Source organism: Amblyraja radiata, chromosome 2 (assembly GCF_010909765.2).
Source record: "Amblyraja radiata isolate CabotCenter1 chromosome 2, sAmbRad1.1.pri, whole genome shotgun sequence".
Taxonomy (NCBI): Eukaryota; Metazoa; Chordata; class Chondrichthyes; order Rajiformes; family Rajidae; genus Amblyraja; species Amblyraja radiata.
Window position 1 is genome coordinate 97,366,402 of NC_045957.1, and position 25,272 is coordinate 97,391,673.

The 25,272-nt window shown below is 42.2% G+C and overlaps 1 protein-coding gene across 3 annotated transcripts in view; it reads right to left on the reverse strand.

Annotated features, from left to right (window-relative positions):
- tbc1d5 (TBC1 domain family member 5) overlaps positions 1 to 25,272 on the reverse strand; it is a 422,753-nt gene that overhangs the window by 96,347 nt on the left and 301,134 nt on the right. The gene's annotated exons all lie outside the window — the stretch shown is intronic.

Here is a 25,272-nt window from a genome sequence, read left to right on the forward strand (position 1 = left end):
GGTACTTAAAGAATATATTCAAAGTATTCAGTAAACCTGCTAATAACTTGCAAATAGAATTACTCAACGAATAAATTGTATTTTGAGATCATGTTTGGGCAGAACTTCTACACACAGGGGTTAGTCAAAATGTCAAAATTCTTTCTGCAGGAAAATTTCAAAATCATCACTGATGCAGTAAATATCTGTTGTTTGGCTATTATCTGATGTAATAGAAATCTCTCAATAATGATTCATTTTACCAATTCTTTCTGATTTCAGATCAGGTAATTTTGTTACATCCCCAAGAGTGTATGATGGGAACAACTTCACCATGACCTACACTTAGATTCTGTTTAGACTGAAACCTGAAGATCCCACTGTACATCAATACTGTTAAGTGTTTGCCATTAATATATATCTCCTCACATGTGGTTAAAGTCCACATTGTCAGATTTTAATAAAGGCCATTTTTATACATTTTGGTTTCACCATGTAGAAATTACAGCAGTGTTTATACATAGCACGCCCCCCCCCCCCCCCCCCCCCCCCCCCCCCCCCCCCCCCCCATTTCAGGGCACCATAATGTTTGGGACACAGCAATATCATGTACATGAAAATAGTCATGTTTAGTATTTTGTTGCATATCCTTTGCATGCAATGACTGCTTGAAGTCTTTGATTCATGGACATCACCAGTTGCTGGGTGTCTTCTCTGCCAGGCCTGTATTGCCGCCATCTTTAGCTTATGCTTGTTTTGGGGGCAAGTCCCCTTCAGTTTTCTCTTCAGCATATAAAAGACATGAACAATTGGGTTCAGATCGGGTGATTGACTTGGCCACTCAAAAATTTACAATTTTTTAGCTTTGAAAAACCCCTTTGTTGCTTTCGCAGTATGTTTGAGATCATTGTCTTGCTGTAGAATAAACTGCCGACCAATGAGTTTTGAGGCATTCGTTTGAATTTGAGCAGATAGGATGTGTCTATACACTTCAATATTATCATTATGCTACTACCATCAGCTGTTGTATCATCAATGAAGATAAGTGAGCCAGTACCTTCAGCAGCCATACATGCCCAGGCCATAACACCTCCACCACCATGTTTCACAGATGAGGTGATATGCTTTGGATCTTGGGCAGTTCCTTCTCTCCTCCATATTTTGCTCTTGCCATCACTCTGATATATGTTAATCTTCATCTCATCTGTCCACAAGACCTTTTTCCAGAACTGTGGTTGATCTTTTAAGTACTTCTTGGCAAACTGTAACCTAGCCATCCTATTTTTGCGGCTAACCAGTGGTTTGCATCTTGCAGTGGAGCCTCTGTATTTTTGTTCATGAAGTCTTCTGCAGACAGTGGTCATTGACAAATCCACACCTGACTCCTGAAGAGTGTTTCTGATCTGTCGGACACTTGTTTGGGGATTTTGCTTTATTATAGAGCGAATTCATCTGTCATCAGTCTTGTTCAGTCTTGTTGTGCATGGCCCCTTGGGCAAGAGTGACCATAATATGGTTGAGTTCTTCATTAGGATGGAGAGTGACATAATTAATTCAGAAACAAGGGTTCTGAACTTAAAGAAAGGTAACTTTGAGGGTATGAGACGTGAATTGGCCAAGATAGACTGGCAATTGATTCTTAAAGGGTTCACGGTGGATAGGCAATGGAAGGCATTTCAAGATTGCATGGATGAACTACAAAAATTGTTCATCCCAGTTTGGCAAAATAATAAATCAGGGAAGGTAGTGCATCCGTGGATAACAAGGGAAATCAGGGATAGTATCAAAACAAAAGATGAAGCATACAAATTAGCCAGAAAAAGCAGCCTACCTGAGGACTGGGAGAAATTCAGAGTCCAGCAGAGGAGGACAAAGGGCTTAATTAGGAAAGGGAAAATAGATTATGAAAGAAAACTGGCAGGGAACATAAAAACTGACTGCAAAAGGTTTTATAGATATGTGAAGAGAAAATGATTAGTTAAAACAAATGTAGGTCCCTTGCAGTCAGAAACAGGTGAATTGATCATGGGGAACAAGGACATGGCAGACCAATTGAATAACTACTTTGGGTCTGTCTTCACTAAGGAAGACATAAATAATCTGCCGGAAATAGTAGGGGACCGGGGGTGGAAAATGAAGGAAATGGTAACAGAATACTTATGCAGCTGTGTATAATTTTATGGATGAGAAATTATGTTCAACCAATTGATGACTTCTTTGACAAAGTAACTAGCATGTTAGTTACTAACATTGCCAGATGTGAGCGAGGAACTGAGGCCAGTTGTCCGTGACATCTGGATCCCAATGCTCAGTGCTTCGTGTTTCGGAGTTGGCTAATGTATTGATTTGTGATTTGTAATTTGTGATTTGTAATTAACCTGATTTGTAATTAGTTGACAAAACCTTAATTTATTAATCCGGAATGTCGAAGGGGATGGGATAAGTGTAATATTAAAATGACATGCATGGTGTCAGGCTGTCTGTCATTACATACAGCTCCTTCAGTTAAATATTCGGAAGGTAGCACTATTGTCATTTGCCACTCAACTATTATGCTTGTTTACCTCACTGACTACTTCTAACCCTCCCCCCCCCCCAAAAAAATCCTTTAACAGGTTGAATAGAAATGTCCCCAATCTCGTTGTTTTATTAATTGAACACGTAGATGAATATCCTCAAGGAGTGTAATCAGACGGAAACTGATTCAGATGCGATGTTTATTTGTCTTTAGTTTTAGCTTGAACCAGGACATCTGAAGATTCAAAGTTTAATATAGTAATTGTGCTGATACTGACTCCAACCAACCACGTAATGAATATCATCCATTCCGGAGGTTTTATTTTTCTGATGCCATTGAAACTTCACTTGGATTTCAATCACTTCAATGTAAAAGTAATTGTAAAAAAGTAAAAGTAAACCCTGAAGAAGGGTTTTGGCCCGAAACGTTGCCTATTTCCTTCGCTCCATAGATGCTGCTGCACCCGCTGAGTTTCTCCAGCATTTTTGTCTACCTTTAAAAGTAATTGGGAATGGGGAGCATTGGAACAAAAATTTGCATCGGTACATATTAACTGTAATATAATAATATATGCATGTTGGTAGATGCAATCAAAACAAAGATCTTTTATCATTGTTGTGTTATGAATACCACAGAAAATATTATGTACTCTCAAGATCACATTTAATAGAATAATATTGCTTAAATATATAGTTATTGGACTTTGCATCTCAGAAAAGTCCCAGCTGAGAGGAAGACAGCAAAATACTGAAAAAATTGGAGGTGAAAATGACTTCAGGACAGTTTGTTAGGAAAATGAAGGAAATGGTAACAGAATACTTATACAACTGAGTGAGTATAATTTTATGGATGAGAAATTATGTTCAACCAATTGATGACTTCTTTGACAAAGTAACTAGCATGTTAGATAACAAGGAAGCCAATGGATGAAGCAAATTTTGTTATACAAAATTTGGTCAGTGAAGTGCCCCATAAAAGATTACCACATTAGATAAGCATTTATGGACTTAATAGGTGCTTAACGTAATAGGTTAAGTCCAGGGGGTCAGATATGGGGCTTTATGTGTGGGCCAGATATATTGTCAGTGCAGAGGGGCTAGGAGCAAGGCCAAGTGTGCATCCAGAGTCAAGGTCTGGAATGGTACTAGGTGTGCAGTCAAAGCTGGGACAATGAGAGTGTTCAGCACTGGGAACCTAAGCAGGTAAGCAGTTATGATCAGGGTAGAATAGGGGGGCAGATGTAAGGCTGGACTCAGGAATGAGAGAAGGTATGCAACTGGAGTCAGGGTCAGGAGTAGTACCATGTGTGCAGTGAGACCCAGTTTGGGCAACATGGGCCAAGTGTTTGATTATAATCTGATTTCCAGCCATGAATATACTAAGATCATTCATGTGCTGCAACTGTTGATCAGAGCCTGGTTCTACTGTGGAATGTAATTAGGAATGTAATTTAGCCTAACCTTATTCATAGCTAATCCAATTTAAAGCATTAATATTGCATTCAAGTGTAAATTAAAAGACTCATAGAAACATAGAAAATAGGTGCAGGAGTAGGCCATTCGGCCCTTCGAGCCTGCACCGCCATTCAATATGATCATGGCTGATCATCCAACTCAGTATCCTGTACCTGCCTTCTCTCCATACCCCCTGATCCCTTTAGCCACAAGGGCCACATCTAACTCCCTCTTAAATATAGCCAATGAACTGGCCTCAACTACCTTCTGTGGCAGAGAATTCCAGAGATTCACCACTCTCTGTGTGAAAAATGTTTTCCTCATCTCGGTCCTAAAAGATTTCCCCCTTATCCTTAAACTGTGACCCCTTGTTCTGGACTTCCCCAACATCGGGAACAATCTTCCTGCATCTAGCCTGTCCAACCCCTTAAGAATTTTGTACGTTGCTACAGTATGCACCAGATTGCACAATTTCAAGCTGAAAAATGCAAAGGCTCCGTACCAATGGGAGGGAGGACAACCCCCACCCTCCCACTTCGGTCGCTAGGCTCCCTCGGGCTTGGTCTCTCGCAATTTCTCACTCCCAACTCTCACCCAATGTTGGCAGCCCCGAGTTTAATTTAGTTTATTGTCACATGTACAGAGGTACAGTGAAAAGCATTAGTTGCCTAGCTAAACTGATCTCTTCTGCCTACACATAATCCATATACCTCTATTCTGCATTTCCATTGTCCTATCCAAAGGCCTCTTAAATGCCACTGTCGGATCTGCCCCCACCACCACCACCCGTGGCAATGCATAAGCCCACACCACCCTCTGTGTAAAAGTACTTACCCCCTCGCATCTTGTAGCTATGCCCTCTAGTGTGGGACATTTCTGCCCTGGGAAATAAGTTCTAATTCTCTACTCTATCTGTGCCTCTCATAATTTTATATGCTTCTCTCCTCCACTTCTGACGTTCCTGAAAAGGAATCCAAGACTATTCAACCTCTCGCTGTAGCTGAAATCCTCTAATCTAGGCCAGCGTTCTGGTAAACCGTTTCTTGCACCCTCTTCAAAGCTTCCACATTTTCCGGTAATGAGGCAACCAGAACTGCATGTAATATTCCACGTGCAACCTAATCAAAGTCCTACAGAGCTGCATCGTGACTCTTGTACTCAATGCCCCCAACAATGAAGGCATATAAACATAGAAAATAGGTGCAGGAGTAGGCCATTCGGTTCATCGAGCCAGTACCGCCATTCAATATGATCATGGCTGATCATCCATAACCAGTACCCTGTTCCTGCTTTCTCCCCATATTCCTTGATTGCGCTGGCCCTCAGAGCTATATTTAACTCGCTCTTGAAAACATCCAGTGAATTGGCCTCCACTGCCTGTGGCAGAGAATTCCAGATTCACAACTCTCTGGGTGAAAAGGGTTTTCCACATCTCAGTCCTAAATGGCCTACCCCTTACTCTTAAACTGTGAACTCCTGGTTCTGGGTTCCCCCAACATCGGGAACATTTCCCCTGCATCTAGCCTGAGGCATCTGCCCAATCCCTTAAGAATTGCATATGTTTCAATAAATTACCCTCTCATCCTTCTAAATCCAGCAAATACAAGCCCAGTTGATCCATTCTTTCATCATATGTCAGTCCCGCCATCTAGTAAATTAACCTGCCGAATTTACGTTGCACTCCCTCAATAGTAAGAATGTCCATCCTCAAATTAGGAGCCCTGCACACAATACTCCAGGTGTGGTCTCATTGGGGCCCTGAACAACTGCAGTAGAACCTCCTTGCTTCTATGCTCAAACCCTCTCGCTATTAAGGCCAACGTGCCATTAGCTTTCTTCACTGCCTGCTGTACCTGCATGCTTACTTGCTGTGACTGATGTACAAGGACACCCAGATCTCGTTGCACCTCCTCTTTTCCTAATCTGACACCATTCAGATAATAATCTGCCTTCTTGTTCTTAGTTTAATTTAGAGATACAGCATGGAAACAGGCCCATCGACCCACGCCGACCAGCGATCCCCACACATTGACACTATCCTACATCCACAAGGGACATTTTTTACATTTACCAAGCCAATTAACCTACAAAACTGTACGTCTTTGGAATGTGGGTGGAAACTGAAGATTTGGAACTAGTTTAGCGGGAGAGTTGTGGTGGAAGGTAGATATTCTGGCTGGAGGTCATTGACCAGTGGAGTTCCGCAGGATCTGGGCTAGGACCTCTGCTGTTTGTTTGCTTTTGTCTACATAACTGATCATCTATCTCCCACTGGCTATTCGGTGGCCTATAATATAATCCCATTAGAGTAATTTCTCCTTTTTTATTTTTATGAGCTCAACCCATAATGCCTCAGTAGATGTGCCCTCCATGTTGAAGACATCTTCCTTCATTTTGATGATAATTGAGAGCAGACTGATTGGGTTGTAATTATGGATTAATCTTGTTTTGCGAACCGACACAGCATGGATAGCTTTCGACACTATTGACAGGAGTTACATGGCTACATTCACCTGCTTCGTCAATGACCTCCCTTCCATCAAAAGGTAAAACATGCAGGTGTTTGTTGAATGAGTACACGTTGAAAGTAAATGAAAATAGGTGATGCTGAGTAAAATATGGCAAAGTTATGAGGTCATTTGACTGATGGGCAATTCGGTGGTAATTCATTTTTGGAACTGGCTGGAGAAACAATTTGAAATCTTGTCCTGCCTATATTTCCCAATGTTGACTCTTGCGCATGTCATGATAAATGGAGTAGCTGGGACAGCAAGGGATATAGGGATCTGTGAACAGTTGAAATTTTACTTGTTATGTTTATTTAAGGAGAGAATGAAGTGCGAAGTATTTGCAGAACTTTTCCCCAGGAGATTAAATGGATTTGATGGAATCTTTGTCAAAGCAGAATATATGTGTCCTCTGGATAGAATGAACATGAACAATATGTTTTGTTTCATGTGTCACACTTTAAGCATAATGTCTATGAATGCCATATTTTCTGACATGGTGAACAGTTATAAAATCTAGAAATTGTTTTCAAAATGTGGAGCTCACACAGGTTTTTATCCATTTAACCAGATGTGGATATCACTGGTATTCATTGTTAATTCCTAACTGAATTGAGGAAATGAAGAATCAATTTTATTGGTGGAGCTGGAGTCACATATAGGCCAGACCATGTGAAGATTGCAGATTTCCTTCCCTGAAACATAGAAACATAGAAAATAGGTGCAGGAGTAGGCCATTCGGCCCTTCGAGCCTGCACTGCCATTCAATATGATCATGGCTGATCATCCAAATCAATATCCCATACCTGCCTTCTCTCCATACCCCCGATCCCTTTAGCCACAAGGGCCACATCTAACTCCCTCTTAAATCTAGCCAATGAATGCCTCAACTACCTTCTGTGGCAGAGAATTCCACAGATTCACCACTCTCTGTGTAAAAAATGATTTTCTCATCTCTGTCCTAAAAGACTTCCCTCTTATCCCTAAACTGTGACCCCTTGTTCTGGACTTCCCCAACATTGGGAATAATCTTCCTGCATCTAGCCTGTCCAACCGCTTAAGAATTTTGTAAGTTTCTATAAGATCCCCCCTCAATCTTCTAAATTCTATCGTGTACAAGCCAAGTCTATCCAGTCTTTCTTCATATGAAAGTCCTGCCATCCCAGGAATCAGTCTGGTGAACCTTCTCTGTACTCCCTCTATGGCAAGAATGTCTTTCCTCAGATTAGGAGACCAAAACAGTACGCAATACTCCAGGTGTGGTCTCACCAAGACCCTGTACAACTGCAGTAGAACCTCCCTGCTCTTATACTCAAATCTTTTTGCTATCAATGCTAACATACCATTCGCTTTCTTCACTGCCTGCTGCACCTGCATGCCTACTTTCAATGACTGGTGTATCATGACACCCAGGTCTTGTTGCATCTCCCCTTTTCCTAATCGGCCACCATTCAGATAATAGTCTACTTTCCTGTTTTTGCCACCAAAGTGGATAACCTCACATTTATCCACATTATACTGCATCTGCCATACATTTGCCCACTCACCCAACCTATCCAAGTCACCTTGCAGCCTCCTAGCATCCTCCTCACAGCTAACACTGCCCCCCAGCTTCGTGTCATCCGCAAATTTGGAGATGTTGCATTCAATTCCCTCATCCAGATCATTACTATATATATTAAATAGCTGGGGTCCCAGCACTGAGCCTTGCGGTACCCCACTAGTCACTGCCTGCCATTGTGAAAAGGACCCGTTTACTCCTACTCTTTGCTTCCTGTCTGCCAGCCAGTTCTCTATCCACATCAATACTGATGGCCGTAAGTGAACAAAATGAACTTTTACAAAAATATATGTCCTTCATGGCTACCGTTACTATGACTAGTTTTATTAAATTGCATGAATTTAAGTTCCCCAATACCCAGAGTTGTATTAAATTCATGTATTTTGATCAACTATTCAGAACTCTGGCTGCAAATTGAGAAACTTAACATTTACACTTCTGTACCATTAGTTTTCTACCATTACCTTTCACTAAACAAGGAACAAGTAATGTAATGGACTGTGCAGGCAAATCATGAGCACTGTAAAAATGTCACTGTGGAAGTGATGCCCAGCTGGGTTATTCACATTATGAGCCATATTTAATCCCATACTAAATACTACCAACCATATAACAATTACAGCATGGAAACAGGCCATCTCGACCCTTCTAGTCCGTGCCGGACACGTATTCTCCCCTAGACCCATATACCTGCGCTCAGACCATAACCCTCCATTCCTTTCCCGTCCATATAACTATCCAAGTTATTTTTAAATGATAAAACCGAACCTGCCTCCACCACCTTCACTGGAAGCTCATTCCACACAGCCACCACTCTCTGAGTAAAGAAGTTCCCCCTCATGTTACCCCTAAACTTCTGTCCCTTAATTCTCAAGTCATGTCCCCTTGTTTGAATCTTCCCTACTCTCAGTGGGAAAAGCTTATCCACGTCAACTCTGTCTATCCCTCTCATCATTTTAAATACCTCTATCAAGTCCCCCCTTAACCTTCTGCGCTCCAATGAATAAAGCCCTAACTTGTTCAACCTCTCTCTGTAACTTAGTTGCTGAAACCCAGGCAACATTCTAGTAAATCTCCTCTGTACTCTCTCTATTTTGTTGACATCCTTCCTATAATTAGGCGACCAAAATTGTACACCATACTCCAGAATTGGCCTCACCAATGCCTTGTACAATTTTAACATTACATCCCAACTTCTATACTCCTGTTACATCTCGTCTTGCTGAACCCTAAAGCTGTCTTATACGGCAAGCAATGTTATTTATGGGGAAACTGCAACAAACACATTAAATGACCTGTTCCTTCATAACACGGTGTCTACACTTGAAAAGGACTTGGATAAAGATGGATCTATCCCAGGTTATTGTGGGAGGCAAGAGAAGAGATCGCAGGGGCCTTGACGAAGATCTTTGTTTCTTCTCTATCCATAGCTGAGGTTCCAGAGGACTGGAGAGTGGGCAATGTTTTTTTATTTCTTTAAGAAAGGAAGTAGAGAGAATCCAGGGAACAATAGGCTGATAACCTTCATGTTAGTGGTAGAGAACCTATTGGAGAGAATGCTTCAAGATAGGATTTGCATCAATTTGGAAAAGAATGGACTAATTAGGGATAGCCAGCATGGCTTGGTATGCGGCAGGTCGTACCTCATCAACTTGATTCGGTTTTTAGAGGAGGTGACAAAGGAGATTGATGAAGGTAGGGCGGTGGATATTGTACGCATGGATTTTAGTAAGGCTTTTGATAAGGTCCCTCATAAGGTCATTAGGTTATGTGATATGACCAGACCATTTGGCCCATCAACTTCACCATTCAATCATGACTGATCTATCTCTCCCTCATTCTCCTGCCTTCTCCCCATAACCCCTGACACTCATACTAATCATGATAGATTAATCCAGAAGATTAAGATTTACGGGATTCACAATGTCTTGGTGATATGGAATCCGAACTGGCTTAGTCATTGAAGACAGAGGGTTGTGGTGGAAGGAAGATATTCTGGCTGGAGGTTTGTGACCAGTGGAGTTCCACATGGATCTGTGCTTGGACATCTGCTCTTTGTGTATTTATATTACTAAACGTCTAATCTTGACCACTTCCTGTTGTTCTGTATATTGATTTTAGAAAAAACGCTGCCACTTACGGCTGTGATTTTTGCCCATCTTACTCAGAGTCCCCCTCCGCTGCGCAGACCAAGAGGATTTTTCCCATTGATTAAAAATAAAAGAGTTATTAGTGTTTGGAAAATGTTGAGATTCTCTCTCCTGAAGGCCACACCCCTTCCGGAGGGACTATAAAACCCGGAAGTGTGGAGGTGCCTCAGTTCTATGCAAGATGGGGGAGCGAGAGATCACAATTCTCAGTCTGTGCTGTGAATAACACTAAACACATGTCTACTAAACTGGTGAGTGGTTTTACTGACCTGTCAGTGCCCTTAATGTGGTTTGAAAATGTAGTTTGAAAATGCAAAAGTGTGTTTTGGTTTGAAAGTGCTAAAGCTGTGTTGCCTTTGGTTTTGAAAGTGCTAAAGCAAGCTGCGTTGCCTTTGGTTTTGAAAGTGCTAAAGCAAGCTGCGTTGCCTTTGGTTTTGAAAGTGCTAAAGCAAGCTGCCTTGCCTTTGGTTTTGAAAGTGCTAAAGCAAGCTGCCTTGCCTTTGGTTTTGAAAGTGCTAAAGCAAGATGCCTTGCCTTTGGTTTTGAATGTACTAAAGCAAGCTGCCTTGTTTATTAGAGCTGCCTTGCCTAATTAGAGCTACCTTGTCTAATTAAAGCTGCCTTGCCTAATTAGAGCTGCCTTGCCTTCTATATAATTACAAGTCTAATCTTGACCACTTCCTGTTTGCGCTTTATATTGATTTTAGTAATAATGCTACCACGTACGGCTGTGATATTTGGCCATCTTACTCAGAGTCCCCCTCCGCTCATCAGGTGCTGAGGAATTTTCCCATCGATGAAAAATACAGGAGTTATTAGTGTTTAAAAAATGTTGAGATTCTTTCTCCTGTCAATCACGCTATGAAGGCCACACCCCTTCTGGTGGGAGGGGGAGGGACTATAAAACCCAGAAGTGTGGGCGTGGCTCAGTCTCTGCAAAATGGGGGAGGGAGAGGTCACGACTCGTTGCCTTTAGTGGCCTTGCACCCTGCTTGAAATGGTATAAAACTGCATTTGAATTTGGTGCCCTCGCACCCTGCTTGAAATGGAATTTCAAGGAATAACCGTGAGTCAACTGCGAGCCCACCAGCCGTGAGTGAGTGAGCTGCCAGTCCAGGAATCCATTTGGCCCACAATGTCCATACTAGCCCTCTGGAAACCAGTCCCTTCAGCGCACAACACCCATACTAGCGCTCCAGAAAGCATCTTCCCCCCCCCACTGGCCACCAATATTGGAAAGATTGGAGAGGGTGCAGAGGACCCAACGCCTGTACTTCCTGACAAGGCATAGGAAGTCTGCATGTCCCGAACAACTCTCCCCAACTTCTACAGATGCACCGCAGAAAGCATTTTATCGGGATGGAGCTGTTCCCAAACCTTATTAGCATGGTGTGGGAACAGCTCCATCCAAGACAATTAATTATGGACGCAGTCCAGACCATCACACAAACCAACCACCCTCCCATTTATCTCACTTTATATCTCACACTGCCTGGGCAAGGCCACCAGCATAATCATGGATGAGTTGCACCCCATCCCCTTTTTAAAGCTTTAATCGCGAATAACATGTCAAATATATGATGAGATATTCAGTAAGGCCGATCACTGCTAGCCGAGCCATTGTGACATCATCAGTTGAAGCTGGTCATCTGTTATCAGGCAACTGAACCATGCTACCAATAACTCGAGAGCAGTCATGGGCTAGTATCTACCTCATTGGAGACCCTCAGACTATCTTTGATTAGATTTTACTGGACTTTATCCTGCATTAAACGTTATTCTCAGTATTTATTTTATCATGTCACTACGCTGGATTGTAATCATGTATCGTCTTTCCACTGACTGATTAGCATGCTATAAAAGTTTTTCACTGTACCTCGATACATGTGACAATAAACCAAACTAAACTACACTAGAGAAGATTTACCAGAATTCTGCCTGGATTAGAGAATTTCAGCTACAGGGAGAGGTTGGATAAACTTGTTTTCTCTGGAATGTTGGAGGTTGAGGGGAGACTTGATAGAAATATATAAAATTATGAGAGGCATTGATAGGGTGGACTGTCGGAATCTTTTTGCCAGGGTGAAAATGTACAATACTAGAGGGCATAGCTAAACGGTGAGAAGGGGAACCTTTAATGGAGGTATGCGTGCCAAGTTTTTGTTTACGCAGAGGGTGATTGGGGCCTGGAATGCATTGCCATGGGTGGTAGTGGAGGCAGATAAGAGAGTGGCATTTAAGAGGCTTTAAGATAGGCACATAGAAATGCAAGGAATAGAGAGATATGGATCATGTGCCGGCAGAAAAGATCAGTTCAACTTGGTATCATGTTTGGCACAAACACTGTGGGCCGGAGGGCCTGTTCCCATGCTGTACTGTTTTATGTTCCATAACTTATTATAAAGTAGTTAGGGACATTCAGGGATTCAGGTGTTATATAATTTTGAGTTTTTTTTCATTCATTAATTGTAATCAATTTTCCATGCCTAAAAACCTTTGTGTTATATTCTAATTTGGAGCATTACTCCATGCCAATTGTAACTTGTGAGTCTCAAATTCTGGACATCCCGACCTGTAACTCTTCAGCATTAAATTCAAAACCGCGATCCCTTTATATTCTGGACTCCTTATCTTAACTCTTCTTTACCACACTACATTTCTCACCAATGTCAAAAACCCATTCATCATAGTTTTTGATCACCTCCAATAAACCTTCAGTTCTTTCGAGTTTGAATTCTTTCTTCTTGCTTCTTTGTTCCACATCATGGACATTTTACTTTCTCATCAGGATGTTATACAAGTATTAATTGATTAAAGCATCTTGAAACTTACACATTTATCATTTTCTAATCTATGGCTATGAAAATACAAGGATTAAGCTTAAGTATTGAAAGGAGCAACAACTGCAATTATACTTGAAATACCAATTTACTTTCTTCTACACGTCACTGAGCTAATTCAAAGGAACGGGCAGGCCGTTTGTATGTCAGCCAGATGCCTGAACATAAAACAGAGTGTCTGGATGTGGTGCACCTCGCCCCGCAGCTCAGCGTGCCCCTGCTCTGCCACTTGGCTCAATTACAAATATGATGGGCGAGCAGGCACTGAGGAGCGACGTCATCTAACTTCAAGTGCACGTCTGATGTCCAGTTTGGCTCAGCGCACACAGAAGTCCAATGTGACCTGACAGCCCACTATCAAACTCGTATACTTTGTTGTGGTTGGCTGATAAAAATTATATTGAAACCTTGATCTGTGCAAAATTCAGTTTCTGAATAAACTACCTAACAGAACATGAAAAATGTCAAGCTACAAACATACAAGATAGTATCCTTGAGGGTGAATAAATAACTCAAGTTAAAAGTAACAGAAGCTCTTATTATTTTTATTATTATAGCAAAGAAAGGTTATGCCATTGGAGATGAGCAATTTTGGAATGTTCACTGAATGTAAAGAACACTGGCATCATACTTGTACAGAGGAGGAATGGGCTAATTTTCCGTGGTAAATTTGCAAAAGAGCTATCCAATTAGCTCTTCTTCCCTGCTTGTTCTTCTTTGCCCTGTAAATATTTTTCTTTTCACGTCAAGTACTTTTGTGTTATTAGTCCCAGATGGCAAGGTATTCTGAGATAAATATAATGTTGATGTATAAAAGAGGAGACATGTGGAATTAAGGTGTCAAAGAAAATAGGCTACTTCACCTAACTAGCAATTAAAAGACTCAACTTAAAGATGTGAAATACAAAAGCACAGACAGGTATAACCATCAGGTAGACATCCTTTTTTTTTAATAACAACCTTGGTACAGAGTAAGTGGTCGACTCTTATGTTTTTTTGTGTATAGTCAACAAACTAAAATATTGATAATCCTGGAACAATGTTGGATATTATTTACTGCTAAGGTTACCTTTATTAAACACAATAATTGCTGTCTCATTTGGTTTTGTCTAAATACACACATTGTGCAGCTGTAATAATAGTATGGTTGGTGTCAGCTCAGAATCAGTGGTTTATATAGGACCAATACCAAGTAACTATTTGCAGGGAGCAGTACGGGAAAGTCAAATGAAATGAAAGGCGTATGCAAAATGCCTTTATGGTGCACTGACCATCACACTATAGGTATCTACTCATAATCCATGTAAATATTTCAAAGAAATATTATTTGGAGCTTGAAAAGAAAAGAATGCTTAATATACTTTGCATTCTGTATTTTCAGAGAATATTAATAATTTTCATTCAATGTTTTTGCTTCAACTTTTTCATATTGTAAGCACAACATCATGATTTCCCGTCCCTTAACCAAAGAAAATACCAAAGCAATAAAATGCCCTCTGTGACACTCTTTTTCTTAATTATTTTTCTTCTTCATCAACCATAAGAATGAGCACTAACATGCTACAAGTTGAGAAACAGCACCAGACAGCCTTGAATGAACACTGAGGTCTGACCATCTGGAATATTGCGATTCCTATTCATTGATAACCAATGCATTACTATAAACACAACTCATTGATTTTCCACACCTGACAAATATAAAAGCTGCATCTTGCCAAACCAAATGCAGATCAGTAAATTGAATATGAAGCTGCTAATTAGTTAATAGTCAGAAAGGTTACAACAGTCTCAACTTTCATAAAAATGAAATAATTATTGTGGGCCATCACCAGTGATATATTTAGCACATGGACTGAGATTTATTAAAGAGGCTTATAGTGACAATGTAAACAGGGACCTTTGGTTGATTTTAATGTGGTCCATCACGATCCGGCACATAGTAGTTCAGTTTAGTTTAGAGATACAGCATGGAAACAGGCCCTTCAGTCCACCATGCCAACCACCTGTTCATACTAGTTCGGGGTTAGCCTGCTTTCTCATATATTCCCTGCACAATGATGGTAATCTACAGAGGGCAATTAACCTATAAACCCAAGGGTCTTTGGGATGAAGTATCATCGTGGAAAAAAGCAGTTTATTAAAAGTGGGGTGATTAGCATTGTGGTTATGATGCCAGGCTGCAAAGTGCAGTAAAACAGGTTTGCTACAATATTCAGAAGTTTGGCACTTAATTTTGTTAAGGCATGCAACAATTATTAGGAAAAGGCACTGTGCAGATGTAACTCAGCAGGACAGGGAGCATCGCTGGAGAACGTGGATATGTGATCTATAAATTACCTAACATGTTCTTCAGTGATCCTGCCTGACCTGCAGAGTTACTCCGGCACTTTGTATCCTTTTGTGTATTAACCAGCATCAGCAGTTCTTTGTTTCAATGATTATTAGGACGTGGGTAAACAAAACACCTGGAGGGATGTTGTGGACACATTGGAAAAACACATCTCTTATCTATCAGGAGATTCTGAGGGCAGAGCATCAATAAACATTTTTTAAATGAATAAAACAGAACCACAACTTAAATAATAGAAGTTATCAGCCTATGTTTAAATTGCTTGAGGCTCGTGTTAAACAACTACCTGTTGTCACTGCTCCTGATTCTCTTGAGATAATTGATATATATAAGATTCTGAGAGGGCTTGATGGGGTAAACGCTGTAAGGATGCGTCACCTACCAGACGGTCTAGAGCTGGTAGACACGTTCTTGGCAAAATGGTTATTCGCATGAGAGGGAGATGGAGGAATTTCTTCTCTAAAAGAGTTGAGAAGCATTGGAATTCTCTACACCAGAGTACTGTGGATGCCGAGTCATTGAACATAATGGATTTTTGGATTACAGAGGAATCCAACATCATGAAGGTCAGTCCAGAAAGTGTATACAAGGCCAATATCACATCAGCCATCAGCTTATTGAATTGTGGAGCAGATTTAATGGCCTTTATCTTGCTATTATATTTTTGTGTATCCTGATGGAGAAAAGATATACGATTCTGTTAAATGATGTGCTGCCATTTATATATATGTATAGGTACAAAGGAATGCTACTACACAGTGTCGCAACTGGTACAGACGCATCCTCACAGTGCCACAGACCTGGGTTCAATCCTGACCTTGGGTGTTGTCTGTATGAAGTTTGCATGTTCTCCCTGTGGCTGTGTAGGTTTCCTCTGGGTTCTCCGGCCGGTTTCCTCCTACATCTCAAAGACGTGCAGGTTTGCTGGTTAATTGTCTCTGTAAATTGTCCTTAGTGTGCAAGGAGTGGATGAGAAAATAGGATAACACAGAACTAGCGTAAACGGGTGATTGATGGTCGGCGTGGACTTGGTGGGCTGAACGGCCTGTTCCCATACTGTAACTCTAAACTATCCTCAATTTGGACCATGTATGTCAGATGTCAATTACAGTAGTTGGGAGAAAATATAAAACTACCTGTGTCATGCCTGAAGAGCTAGATTTTGAAACCAAACAAGAATTTTTTGCTGCACTTAACCACTGCAAGTGTGATGCTGATATTCTCCATTGCAAATTGGGCAGTATTCCAACAATGAGAAATGATATACCTGATAGGTACAAACAAGGTCATTATAATTAGGCTATTAAAAAACATCTGTTATCAAGCTAATGAACTTGATCATTTTTAACAAATAAAACTTGACAAAGAACCTGTAAAATTTTAATTAGATCACATGTTGCTCCCTGGTATCCTTTAACATTTTCCTGCTGGCACTTTGGAATCAGTAATATATTACAATGCAAATGTGATTATTTTCTAAAGAAATTTAATAAGGTTAAAGATATTGGCAGAGGGTGCTTAATCATTTTATAGAATGTTGGCACCCAGAAAGTGGCCATTTGGCTTCATATTTATTCAGGGTCTTTGAAAGAGCTGTCCAATTAGTCCCACACCTCGCAGTTGAGCTGTTTTCTCCTTAAGAATTCATCCAACTTTCTTTTGGAAGTATTATTGAATACATAGAGTCATAGAGTGATACGGTGTGGAAACAGGCCCTTCGGCCCAACTTGCCCACACCGGCCAGCATGTCCCAGCTACACTAGTCCCACATGCCTGCGCTTGATCCATATCCCTCCAAACTTGTCCTATCCATGTACCTGTCCAACTGTTTCTTAAACGTTGGGATAGTCCCAGCCTCAACTACCTCATCTGGCAGCTTGTTCCATACATCCACCACCCTTTGTGTGAAAAAGGTACATCTCAGATTCCTATTAAATCTTTTCTCCTTCAATTTGAACCTATGGGCTCTGGTCCTCGATTCCCCTACTCTGGGCAAGAAACTCTGTGCATCTACCCGATCTATTCCTCCCATGACTTTGTACACTATACGAACACCCCTCATCCTCCTGCGCTCCAAGGAATAGAGACCTAGCCTACTCAACCTCTCCCTATAGCTCACACCCTCTAGAACTGACAACATTCTCGTAAATCTTTTCGGAACCATTTCAAGCTTGACAATATCTTTGGTGCCCAGAACTGAACACAATATTCTAAATGCGGTCTCACCGACGTCTTATACAACTGCAACTTGACTTCCCAACTTCCATACTCAATACTCTGATTGATGAAGGCCAATGTGTCAAATGCCTTTTTAATCACCTTATCTACCTGTGACTCGACTTCAAGGAACCATGCATCTGCACTCCTAGATCCCTCTGCTCATCAACACTTCCCAGAGGCCTACCATTCACTGTGCAGGCCCTGCCCTTGTTAGACGTCCCAAAATGCAACACCTCACACTTCTCTGTATTAAATTCTATCAACCATTCCTCAGCCCACCTGGCCAATCGTTCCAGATCCTGCTGCAATCTTTCACAAACATCATTACTATCTGCAAAACTACCCACTTTTGTATCATCAGCTAACTTGCTAATCTTGCCCTGTATGTTCTCGTCCAAATCATTGATGTTGATGACAAACAGTAACGGGCCGAGCACCGAACCCTGAGGCACACCACTAGTCACAGGCCTCCAATCCAAGAAGCAACCTTCCACCATTACCCTCTGCTTCCTTCCATGGAACCAATTTGCTATCCATTCAGCTATCTCTCCTTGGATCACATGCGATCTAACCTTCCAGAGCAGCTTACCATGCGGAACCTTGTCGAATGCCTTACTGAAATCCATGTACGCAATATTTACATGCACTCATTGACCTTTTTGGTCACGTCTACAAAAAAATCAATCAGATTTGTGAGACACGACCTCCCACCTACAAAACCATGCTGACTATCACTAATCAGCCCTTGCCCGTCCAAATGCCTTTATAACCTATCCCTCAGAATACTCTCTAGTAACTTTCCAGATGTTAAGCGCACCGGCCTATAGATCCCAGCATTTTACCTGCAGCCCTTCTTGAAAAGAGGCACAACATTTGCCACCCTCCAGTCTTCCGGCACCTCTACTGTATTTAAGGACGACTCGTAAATTTCAACCAGGGCTCCCGCAGTTTCCTCTCTAGTTTCCCGCAATGTCCTCAGATATATTTGATCAGGCCCTGGAGATTTGTCTACCTTCATACACAATAGTACCTTCAGTACTTCTTCGACGGTAACACTGACTGCTCTCAAGACACTTCCATTGACTACCCCAAGTTCCTCTGTCCTACTGTCTTTCTCCTCAGTAAATAGAGGAGAAATACTCATTGAGGACCTTGCCCATCTCCTGTGACTCCACACAGAAGTGACCGCTTTGATTCCTGAGAGGTCCCACTCTCTCTAGTTACCCTTTTATCCCTTATATATTTATAACATCTTTTGGGATTGTCCTTAATGCTATCCTGGACCCTTTTTGCCCTTCTGATGTCCTTTTTCAGTTTATTCCTTAATTCCCAAAACTCCTCCAGGGATGCACTTGATCCCAGCTGCCTATACCTGTCCCATGCATCCTTGTTTTTGACCAATGCCTCAATTTCCCTCGTCAGCCAAGCTTCCTTACGTTTGCCTGCTTTGCCCTTCACTTTAACGGGAACCTACACATCCTGAGCTTTTGTCAGCACACTTTAAAAAATATCCCACTTGGCAGATGTTCCTTTCTCCTCAAATAACCTCCTCCAGTCAACTTGAGCGAGACCTTCTCTCATACCGTCAAAGTTGGCCTTACCCCAGTTGAGCATTTTAACATGTGGGCCCTCTCTGTCTCTATCCATAACGATCTTAAACCTAATCGAACTGTTCCCAACTGGTCACTGGTCCCAAAAGGCTCCTCCACACACACTTCATTTAACTTGCCCTTCACAATTTCCCAATACTAGATCCAGTGTTGCCCTCTCATGTGTGGGGGCCTCTACGTACTGCTTGAGAAAAATCTCCTGAACACTTTTGAGGAATTGCACCCCATAAACCCTTCACACTATGATCTTCCCAGTCAATATTGGGAAAGTTAAAATCCCCTACTGCAACAACATTATTTGACCTGCAGCTGTCTGCAATCTCCTGGCAAATTTGTACTTATAATTCCCGTTGACTATTCGGGGGTCTGTAGTACACCCCCAACAAGGTGATCATCCCATTCTTGTTCCTCACCTCCACCCATATAGCCTCACTAGATGGACCATCCATAATGTCATGTCTGACCAATGCCATGACATCCTCCTTAACTAACAATGCAACCCCCCCCTCCCCTTTTACCCTCACCCCTGTCTCTTCTAAAGCTCCGGCACATTGAGCTGCCAGTCCTGCCCCTCCCTTAACTAGGTTTCAGTCATGGCTACAACATCCCAGTCGCTCGTACCTATCCATGCCCTAAGCTCAAGTCAAGTCAACTTTATTTGTCACATACACATACAAGATGTACAGTGAAATGAAAGTGGCAATGCCTGCAGGATTGTGTAAAACAACAGAACAGAACCAGTATTTGCATTAAAAAGACACAACAATAATTACGCCCTGGTGAGATCAGAGTTTACAGTCCTGATGGCCTGTGGGAAGAAACTCCGTCTCATCCTCTCTGTTTTCACAGCGTGACAGCCGATGCGCTTGCCTGACCGTAGTAGCTGGAACAGTCCGTTGCTGGGGTGGTAGGGGTCCTTCATGACCTTGTTGGATCTGGATCTGCATCTCCTGGTGTATGGGTCCTGCAGGGGGAGGAGTGCAGTTCCCATGGTGCGTTCGGCCGAACGCACTACTCTCTGCAGAGTCTTCCTGTCCTGGGCAGAGCTGGTGCCAAACCAGATCGAGAAGTTTCCGGTCAGGATGCTTTCTACTGCATCAGAGTAAAAGGATTGAAGGATCCTCAGAGAGACTCTGAATTTCCTCAGCTGTCTGAGGTGGTAAAGGCTCTGCAGTGCGGCAGTGTGTGTTGTCCATGTCAGATCCTCTGTGATGTGGACTGCCAGGTATGTAAAGTTGCTCACCCTATCCGCAGTAGTCCCATTTATCCCCAGTGGCGTGTATGTCCTCGGTTGTTTTGCCCTTCAAAAGTCCACAATCAGCTCCTTAGTTTTAGTGACATTCAAGAGGAGGCTGTTGTCCTGACACCAGAGTGCCAGATCAGCCACCTCCTCCAGGTAGGCCTTCTCATCGTTATCAGAGATCAGGCCCACCACCACAGTGTCATCAGAAACTTGATGATGGAGTTGGAGCTGAACCTGGCCACACAGTCATGTGTGTACAGGGAGTACAGTAGGGGGTTGAGGACGTAACCCTGGGGGGATCCTGTGTTCAGGGTGACGGGGTTGGAGGTATGTCTCCACATCTTGACCACCTGGGGCCTGGTGGTGAGAAAGTCCAGGACCCAGGCACACAGGGGAGTGTTCAGTCCTAGTTCCAGCAGCTTCTCAGCAAGTCTAGTGGGGACATTGGTATTGAAAGCTGAACTGAAATCAATGAACAGCATCCTCACATAGCCCCCCTTCTGGCTGTCAAGGTGAGAGAAAGTGGTGTGTAAAACCTGGGAGACCGCATCATCCGTAGATCTGTTTGGATGGTATACGAACTGTAGCGGGTCCATGGTGCGAGGGAGGAAGGCGCAGATGTAGTTCTTGATCAGCCTCTCGAAGCATTTCATGACCAGTGAGGTGAGGGCCACCGGTCAGTAGTCATTCAAGCGGAGTCATGGAGAGGCATTCTTAGACACTGGTACAATGGCGGATCTCTTGAAGCAGGCAGGGACCACGGACTTGGTCAGGGAGAGGTTGAATATTGTGGTGAACACTGGAGCTAGCTGATTAGCACAAGACTTTAGCACTTGCCAGGATAGCCTACAGTTTTCCTCGTGTTCACACGTGTCAGTGCGTTCCTCACGTCGTGCTCGGACACCGAGAATGTGTGCACATCCCCAGCGGTGGAACTCACTCAAGCCTCGCTAGCCAGCGCGCTGATGATGTTGCTGTTAGCCGGCGAGCTAGGAGTTTTGTTGCCCGTCTCAAATCGTGCATAAAAAGAGTTCAGGTCATCAGCTAAGGAGGTGCCGGCACTCCCGGTTGAGGAGGGGCTGCTTTGGTAGTTAGTTATAGTCCGTAGCCGCTGCCATAGGCGTCCGGTGTCATGCTGCTCCATCTGCGACTCCATCCTGTCCCTGTGCCTCCTTTCTGCGTCCTTCACCACCCTTCACAGTCTGTAGGACTCTACCTTGTAGTCATCCAGGTTGCCGGATGCCAGGCCGGAGTTGTAAGCAGCGATGCGAGCCTTCAAAGCAACGCGAATGGACCTGTCCACCCAGGGTTTTTGGTTAGGAAAGATGCTAATCCTTACTGTGGGGACGATGTTGTTGGCTATTGTTGCAGTGGAGTCCATGACAGCTTCTGCAAACTCACTGACATACCTGGAACTTGATTGGAACATATTCCAGTCGACGTCACTCAGTGCATCCTGTAGCGTGGCCTCTGACTGGTCGTACCACCGCTTTACGTCCCTCGTCACTGCCGCTTCCCATACTGTCCGTTGTTTATACTCCGGCAGCAGGAAAATGGCAGCGTGGTCAGATTTTCCAAAAGGAGGGAGAGAAACGGCCTTGTATCCTTTCCTGAGCGGCGTGTAACAGTGGTCCAAAGTTCTTTCCCCCCTGGTGACACACATGATGTGTTGGCAGACGTTAGGCATAACTTTTTTGAGGTTTGCCTTATTAAAATCCCCAGCCACCACCATAGCCGCATCAGGATTCTGTTCTGACATAACACATCATGTAGGACCAATAGTGCCGCGTCCGCATGTGGTGGTATGAAGACGGCTGTTATGATGACTGAGCTGAGCTCCCGGGGAAGGTAGAATGGACGGCATCTGATCCATCTGCCTTACCCGTCAGGCCCCTTGCATTAAAATACGTGCAGTTTAAACCAAACCTCCTTCCTCGCTCCCCGCCTTTCACCTGCATATTCTGTCCACTAACCTCTCCCTCACCACCCTCCATACCAACTTCTAACCTCTCACCTGCCTCTGTCCTGTATGAGATCCCACCCCCCTGCCAATCTAGTTTAAACCCTCCCGTGTTGCATGAGCATTTCCGCTATTCTTTCAGGCAGTACATACTGGATGATGGTTGACCAGAATCTCTGGTAAATTGCTGGCAGCTCCGTGGTAATTTCATAGGATCATAAGTGATAGGAGTAGAATTAGGCCATTCGGCCCAGCAAGTCTACTCCGCCATTCAATCATGCCCCAATAATTTGCCAGTATTTACCCTGCAAATACCGGCATGCCCAGACTTTAGCCCACTTTTCCAAACGTGGAGATCCCAAACATGCAGGTAGATGCCAGACTGCCAAATTTACCAGGGCATACTGCCACAGGACTCTGCTTGTGCAGCATGACCTTACTGAGATTCCCTAGCACTAGAGCAGGATCGATAAATGCATTTATTTCAACTGGGCTTTAAAAACTGCGAGGAAAAAGGCAGGGGTCACGCCTGTTTGTCTTAAATCATTTCTATTTACAGAATTCTCTGCCGTTAGGTTTTTTATTTTGTAGTCAGAAGCAAAACAATGGCATTCTCTACTGACTTCAACATAAATTGCTACAAAGATTTAACAAATTCTGTATCATATTTTCTAATTCTAATACAACTTTCAATTTGGTGCCTTTACATAGGATCTTTTTGAGCTTCAAATGGACTCAATAACTAATCAGGTTACGCATGTCTTACAGACTGGAAACAAGGAGTAAAGAGCACAGATCATAATTCCTTTTAAATCCTTTTACAGAGAACTAAATAGAGATTGAAACAAATCTTTGAGGCTAAAGTAACATCAACTTTAACTTGCCATTTTTATTATTTTCAAAAATATTATTTGCCAGGAATAAAGGAATAAAATTATACCCTTATATACCAGCTTTTCAATACCAGATAATTTGCTCGGAAGTAATTAAAAATTACTCATTGGGTTTGGTTACACCACATTAAACTAGGCTTAACATTTTAAATAGTCTTTACAGTGAGAGTATTGTGTAAAAAGTTAAAGTTTATGTTAAAACATTGACTCCGTGTGAAATGTTTTTGGAATGAATGCAAACATTGCACCCTCTACAGGAGCAGGAAATCACTGGCCGCTACTCTGTATTTGTGTTTAATTGCACATGTTGGCACCAACTGTTTTGCTTCATTACATCTGTAAATTCCAGGCCATTGTTTTACTATATGGATAACTCTCTGCTAACTTTCCACTTTATAAGGGAGTTGTGCTTTATTTGCATCCTAGTCCTATTCTGTCAGATAATTAGCATTCTTTTTTAAAAGTTGTTTCATAAAATTTTCTTTAGCCAGTTTAACTGCTACTGAACAACAAGCAACATCCAAAATGAACAAACCTATGCATCTGCTTCTGATGCTACTGTCAATTAAGATGAGACACCCTTAAAAAGGTTAATTGGTGTACTTGTTTCTACTCCTTTACTGCAAAGCAAAGTCACATAAACAGTAATGTGATAAATGATTTGTTTAGTGCTGTTAATCAAAACCACCAGGAGAACTTGCCCACATTTTACAAAAATGTCAAGGTATATTTGCAGACATCAGAGAGTGTAGCTGGGACCCAATTTCAGCATAACAGTGCAGTTCACAATGTATTGAAAAAAATCAGCCAAAAACATCTGCAATGGGTTTGTGACTCAATCCAATAGTTGTGATGCAACATTGCTATCATAAGTCCTAGGAGCAGAATTCGGCAATTTGGCCCATCGAGTCTACTCTGCCATTCAGTTATTTATCTTTCGCTCTGAACCCCACTCTGCTGCCTTCTCCCCATAACCATTGACACCCTTATGCCCCTGTCCCACTTCGGAAACCTGAACGGAAACCTCTGGAGACTTTACGCCCCATCCAAGGTTTCTGTGTGGTTCCCGGAGGTTGTAGGTGGTTGCCTGAGGTTGCAGGTAGTGGAAGCAGGTAGGGAGACTGACAAAAACCTCCGGGATCTGCACGGAAACCTTGGGTGGGGAGCAAAGTCTCCAGAGGTTTCCGTTCAGGTTTTCTAAGTGGGACAGGGGCATTACTAATCAAGAATCTGGCAACTGATATCACTGAACCAAGGCTGACCTACTGAAATCAGAAAATAGACTGAACACCAAATTAATGACCACCTGGAAACACAAAACATCACTGAGGTTAATTAAGAGAATATTGCTGAACTTTACATATAGCTATCATGTTATAAGACCTGTATTCTTTGGAAAATGCAATTATTAAAGTTGTGCTCAGAAATAAATACATGGTTTGCTGAAAATTATACATGAGAAAATATTTTCACTCTTGACAAATAAATGATGACAGTTGGCAATAATCTTCAGTGACCACAAAGCACAGGATATTAACCATTCAAAATGGGTGAAAACATCTCCCATTTGAAAAATAAATTTAGCTCATGGGTACAATAAAACAAATATTGACTGCCGTTCTGAGGCTATAAATGATGAGTTATTACTGCTCTGGTTACAGATGTGCCCTCAAATGTACAATAATTCAGAAAATTCTCTTCCTTTTATAGGCCAGCAAATGACCATTGTAAAACAAGCAAACCACGGTGGTGATACGGCAACAATATCCTTGTTTTTCTCTCCAGTAAAAATGTTAATAGCTGATTTAATCCTTCTTTGTACAAACATATGTAGTGCATATGCTTCTGAAATATACCCTCTATAATCTCTTATATTTAATGTTGCCATTTATTACTGAGATTTAAGCATTTTAACAGCAACTAAAATTGAGAATCTTGCATGTTTAATTGATTTCAGTTTATTTACTGGATATTAAGCATCTCTTAT